This window comes from Perna viridis, chromosome 2, assembly GCF_037379345.1.
Source record: "Perna viridis isolate PV_CMFRI_1.1 ecotype Kerala chromosome 2, ASM3737934v1, whole genome shotgun sequence".
Lineage (NCBI taxonomy): Eukaryota > Metazoa > Mollusca > Bivalvia > Mytilida > Mytilidae > Perna > Perna viridis.
Window position 1 is genome coordinate 51,683,864 of NC_142446.1, and position 6,168 is coordinate 51,690,031.

Consider the following 6,168-nt stretch of genomic DNA (forward strand, 5'->3'; position numbering starts at 1 on the left):
ATGCCTGACATGATAAATTTTTCCAGAATAGCAAAGGTTTATGATTACCTTTCAAGTCTTCAACCCAGCTCTTTGGTCTCTTGTTAGCATACTTGCCTTTAGTGTGTGAGTTTGTGAGTTCGATCCTTAACAAGTCAACAACCCACACTTTAAAATTGGTAGTCCCTGCTTCTCAACCAAGCTAGCAGTGTTTTTGGGATAGAATATAGACTGGTAGTCTCAGAGTCAGAAAAGCTGACAAAGCCTACCTGCAGGCTGTTACTTCTGTGAGCTAGCACAATTAAAAGCTGGCTTAGTGTGTCAGAACAAAGCAAGACCTTTTTGATTGGTCGAACTTTGTAGTTATGAAATTAAATAACAATCAATCTATTAATCAAAGCCATAGTGCCAAACTCCAAAGCAGCTCCAGTTCCGTACCGTTGACATTCCTCCACTATTCTGGAATGGCAAAAGTAGTGCAGGCATGGAGGAGACCAATGCTCCGGAGTTTGCCATAGTGCAATAGGTCTGTGCTCCCTGTTCTGTAGTCGAGTCTAGGTTTGTCATTTACCTTTAGCCTTGCATGTTTTACATTTGTTTTTATATGTCTGTCTTTATAGAAGGGGCTTTACTGATTCTAGTATAGTGATATCTGTCACACCTCAAAAATGCTGTTACCAACTTTAAGTTTTGATGAATTGTCTCTTACTGTTGATGCTAGCTACCTTTCAATTTTAGAACATTTCAGATTTTGGTTTTTGAGTTATGGGATTTGATTCATACAAAAAGGTATGGTTTTTATCTCAAAAACACTTGCAGCGATGTCCATGAAAATTCAGTGAATTTTTTATTATTATTATACCTTATTATACTTGTACCATGTCTCCCCTATTCAGATTCATGGCTCATCTACTACCAGTTTACCAATCAACGTATATGTAGTTTTTTTAGGGTGCTGCATAATGGAAATTTTCGTGATGGATTTCTCAGCTTCTATTGGAAGAAATGCTTAGATATTTGGTATATCGCTTTTTCATGATAAATTGTATCGTGTCTCCCCTTTTCAGGTAGGTTGCTCATCTACATCCTGTTTACCGACAGACTTTGTATTTTTTTAAGGTGCTACATAATAGAAAATTTCATAACATATTTCTTAGCTTCTCAGTTTTCACAACTAACTTTCCAGTTCACAGGTCCGAAATACATTTTTCAGGAATTCTTGTATAGTGACTGTTGGCCTGTAGTAGTTAATTTTACAGGCCCACCTCCATTTTGACAAGCCTTGGGCCTCAGACTGCTGCTTAATCGTGAAGACTGGCTTCTACTGGAGGAAATGCTTAGATATTTGGTATATAGCTTCTGCATGATGAATTGTACTCTGTCTCTTTTTCCCAGCTTTGACTGAAATTGTTGAGTGGGAGTATTCTTAGCATGATGTTGCAACATCTTGTTCATGTTGTTGTAAGCTGCACTAGTATCAACTTTTGAAAATTTCTTACTTTAAAATTTAGAGTTAAAGGACTGTATTCTAATGGGGATTTTGCAGCTTTCAGCTATATATCACTCAAAAATGATTGTATCCATTTCCATGAAGCTTTAATAAAAAGTTCATTTCTATTGATGTAAGCTCCCTTTTAATAATTTTATTTCTGCTCTGCTGTTACTTTTTTCATCAAAATGGGCAATTTCCAATATTTGCACATGTCTGGACCATTTTTTCTTGAAACATTGATAAATTGTTTATTTCTATTAATATAAGCTCCTTTGTGATTTTATATACATGAATTTGGGATTCAACATTTTTAGTTATATTAGTTTATGCCAACAAATATAGGGCAAACTTTTGTTTTCCTATTAATATGAGGCAGGTGTAACCTGAAGAGGACCAAGTTGAATATATTGATATTTTTAAATATAACCAGAATAGAATCAACTAAGATTTGTTTTTTTTTTCTTCATAATTAAACAGAACTTTAAGACGTTAAAACAGTTAAGGTATGAAACTGAAAAAGATCCTTGCTTTGCATTACGCTTGTTATTACAAATTAATGTTAGACTGAAAACAGGCTCTCAGAGCTTGTAAGGTCAAAGGTTAAATTTGCATTGATTACAGTTATGAGGACTTTGCCTTTTATTACTCAAAAATGCTTTCGCCATGAAATGGTAAGTTGTTTATTTCCCTAGACATATAAAGCTGTATTTTGCATCCTGCTCATGTTTACTTGTCAGATAAATAATTATGTAAGTCTACTTAATATTAATAAACAGGTAAATAAGTTGACTTGTCAGATAATCAACTGACAAATAATTAACAAAAATAGTCTTAACACTCCAAATTTGTCCCTTTTTTCCCCCCAAAAAGGAACAAATTTGGAGTGTTAAGACTATTTTTGTTAATTATTTGTCAGTTGATTATCTGACAGGTCAACTTTGTTTCCTTGATTAACTTTTTGCCTCCTATTTCATTGTTTCAATCTGAATGACATTTAGTGTTTTACAATGGAAGACATGGACTCTGTCGTTGGTTGATCAGAAACAGAGGGCATCTTCTAATCTGCAGCTCCTCTTAAACTACTTAATGTAATTTTAATGAAACTTTCAAAAGTTCTTTTTTGATGCTGTTTACACCTTCTGAATGACTTAATAGGGGATCACCATTGTGTTCTGAGTTGGCAAGATTTATGGAGTCGGAATATTTTTGAAATTTTGAAGATCGGAAAATTTATTTTTAACCACATTGGGGCAAGATTATTTATTACCATTTCACGGTAAAAAAGGATCTGGAGTCGACTGACGTCAGAAAATAATTTATTTGTGAGCCAGAATATTTATTTTCAACTTTTTCAGGGCCATAATGGCACCATAAGAAAGCAAAGATATTCTTCTTTACTATTAGGATATAAAAAGGTTGCTTACTTTTTTAAAAAAAATGGTATAATATTCAAAATTTTACCCCATCCCCCTTAAAAATTGCCTAGCAGACACCAAACAGTTTGATCTGTTAAAGGTAAACAAAAATGAAATATTTTCATACATTTAGTTCTAACAAAACATGTTTAAAGGGCAGAAAATACCTCATTTCTGCTTAAAAAATATTTGTGACCACAAACTGCATTTATATTTTTCTAACAGTGATCATAAAGCACATAATGCACTACAGACATACATATTATGATATAACAGTCATTTTTGATAAATTTACTTAGGATAAAATTAAGTTTTGACACAACATTATTGATATATATGACAATGTAATCAAACTCCTTTATTAAAAGTTTATAGCATATTTCTTTATAGCTATCAAGTAAAAACTAGGAAAGATGATATGATATCCACAATATGAATTCGTCCTCTATGGAAACTCTTTGAGTAGCTGTTTAAACTTGGTATAGCAGGTTTCAAATGCTTAAGATTAGAAGAGATTAACGTGTCCTAACAAATGACCAAAAAACATTCACTGGATATTTCTCCATTTAAATTTTCTGGAATATCCAACAATTCATATGTAGTAGTAAAGGATTTCACCTGTGTCGTTTTCGTCTGTATTCATAATCAAAAATCAGTTTATGCAGTCTCATTACAACTAACACTATGTATATTCCAGGAAAAGAATTGTTAAGACTATTTCACTTTGTCTACAGAAATATAACTTAATTAAGAAATATTGAAAATTACTAATCTGAAATTTCCAATTTTTCATCATCAGGCTTCCATTTCAAATGAAATAATTCTTAGTTTATTTTGTAATTCTTATTTCATTACTAGTTCATCCTCATTATTTTTTTATTTTGAGATAACAGTATATAGTTATTGAAATTTGTAACGCCTTAACTGTTATTGTGTAAAAAATTGAAGGACTCAAGTCTTCACGGCAATCCTATGCATTTCTACAGGGACATATTTATGAATATATGTCCATGATTTCTAGCATGACGGTTTTTTTTCACAAAAACCATAAGCCTCTTTGAACATTTAATTCAAACATTTGTATACTCTTATCATGATAAACATAGAAATTTCAAAAATCATATGTACGCAGGCATAGAATTATTATCTTAAAAGTCCCTGTATATACGGTACATTCATTTGCCTGAAATCGCAATGGGGGAGGCTTATATTCCATGAACCAACCTCCATTCGAGGTTATGTAAATAACAAACATGGAGGATTTTGTTCTATTAAAACCAGGCTTTAAAACTATGCCTGCTTGAGAAAACCTACTAGCTGTCCCGTGGTGATCGAGGTATTTTCAAAGAAAGGGGGATTTTCAGAGAGGGGATAATTTGTTTTACTGTTTGGCTATAATTTTACAATATAATTTTATGATAAAAACTACGAATCTAACACTCATTCAAAAGCTTGAAAATGCACGTTTAAAGGTATCGAACATTTTCATGTTTCAAACCTCTTTCAAATCTTTTTCGTAGGTCAATGAGTGCCAAGGCTACATAAGTTTTCAAAGACCTGATGTAGCAAAAACATTGTCTACTATATATGACAAATATGTTGTTGTACCAGCAGACAATGCCCAATATAACATTGTTTTTGTCTGCAAAACGTTCCACATCCAATGTTTATTATCAGAGGTAGACGTAGAAAATAATAGCAGTGATAAGACCTATACTGCTACCACACATAAATCTGTGCTATCCTCTTTTGGACTCTCTACCAAGGACGATCATTGTGATTTACCGTCTATGTACTGGATTCCTAAACTCCATACGAATCCATACAAACAACGTTTGATAGCTGGATCTGCAAAATGTACCACTAAACCTCTTTCAAAACTTTCAACTTCTATACTCACAACTGTCAAAGAGGGCCTGCAGTCCTACCACAACACTTGTTACTCCCGTAGTGGTATTATTTCAATGTGGATCCTGAACAATTCGAAAGATCTTTTGGAGACAATCAGTTCAAGACTATTATCTGAATATAATAGCATTAAAACTTATCATCAGGTTTCATCAGGTTCCGAGATCGGTTAATTCGTAACTACGCTTCGTCGCGTCTCAGACCCATATTGATAAAGTTTTCTCTTCTAATGCCTACTTCCGGCCCATAGAAATTCGGCACAAATTTTACTGGATAGTTTTTCCAGTGAGCGTTCAGGGAAATTTTGGTGACCTCTGGTGTTTGATTCACGCATTGGAAATAGCTTTTCATATCAACTTTATCAATATCATCGAGGATCTTATATGTTTCTACTAGGTATGATCTCTCCCTTCTATACTGTAGTGTCGGTAATCCTAGATACACCAGTCTCTTCCCATAACTTAGATGTTGGATGCTTTTGAGTAGTCTTGTAGCCCTTCTCTGTACGTTTTCTATTTGTACCGCTTCTTTTTTGTTTATGACCGACCATACTGAGCTCCCGTGCTCTAGATGGGGACGCACTATACTCTTGTAAAGCACAAGAAACATATTTTTATCTATATATTTGAATGTTCTGTTGATCATTCCTAATTTTAGTTGGCTTTTTTTAACTTGTAAGTTAATATGATCCTGGAAATTTAATTTACTGTCTACAGTTATGCCAATGTCTTTTCCTTGTGTAGTAGTTTCAATTATTTCTTGGTTCATGGTGTATTGTGCTCCGTTATCTTGACCTAGGTGGAGATGTTTACATTTTGATTTATTGAATTTGAGAAGCCATTTATCTGACCAATCCATTAGGCTATCAATATCCCTTTGCAAGCTGTTCTGATCGTCGTTTGTATTCACTTTTGTGTAATTTTTTGTATCGTCCGCAAATAGCTTTGCCATATTTTCGATTGCATCTTGGAGGTCATTAATGTAGATCGTCAACAGGATAGGACCGAGCACACTCCCCTGTGGAATGCCAATTGTGACCTTAGTCCATTCTGAGTGTTCACCATTGAGTACGACCCGTTGTTTTCTATCTGACAACAAATTTTCTATCCATTTCAGTAATTTCCCAGAAACACCATAACTCTTTAATTTGTAAAAAAGACGCTGGTGCGGAACTGTATCAAAAGCCTTCTGGAAATCGAGGTATATACAATCTATAGCATTTTGTTTATCTAGCTCTTCCGTCCATTTTTCCATAACTTCTATAAGTTGAGTGACACAGGATCGACCTTTTCTGAAACCATGTTGGTGCTTGGTGAAAAGTTCGCTGTTTCCATATATTCTACCAATTGGTCCCTCACTTTTCTCTCTAATGTT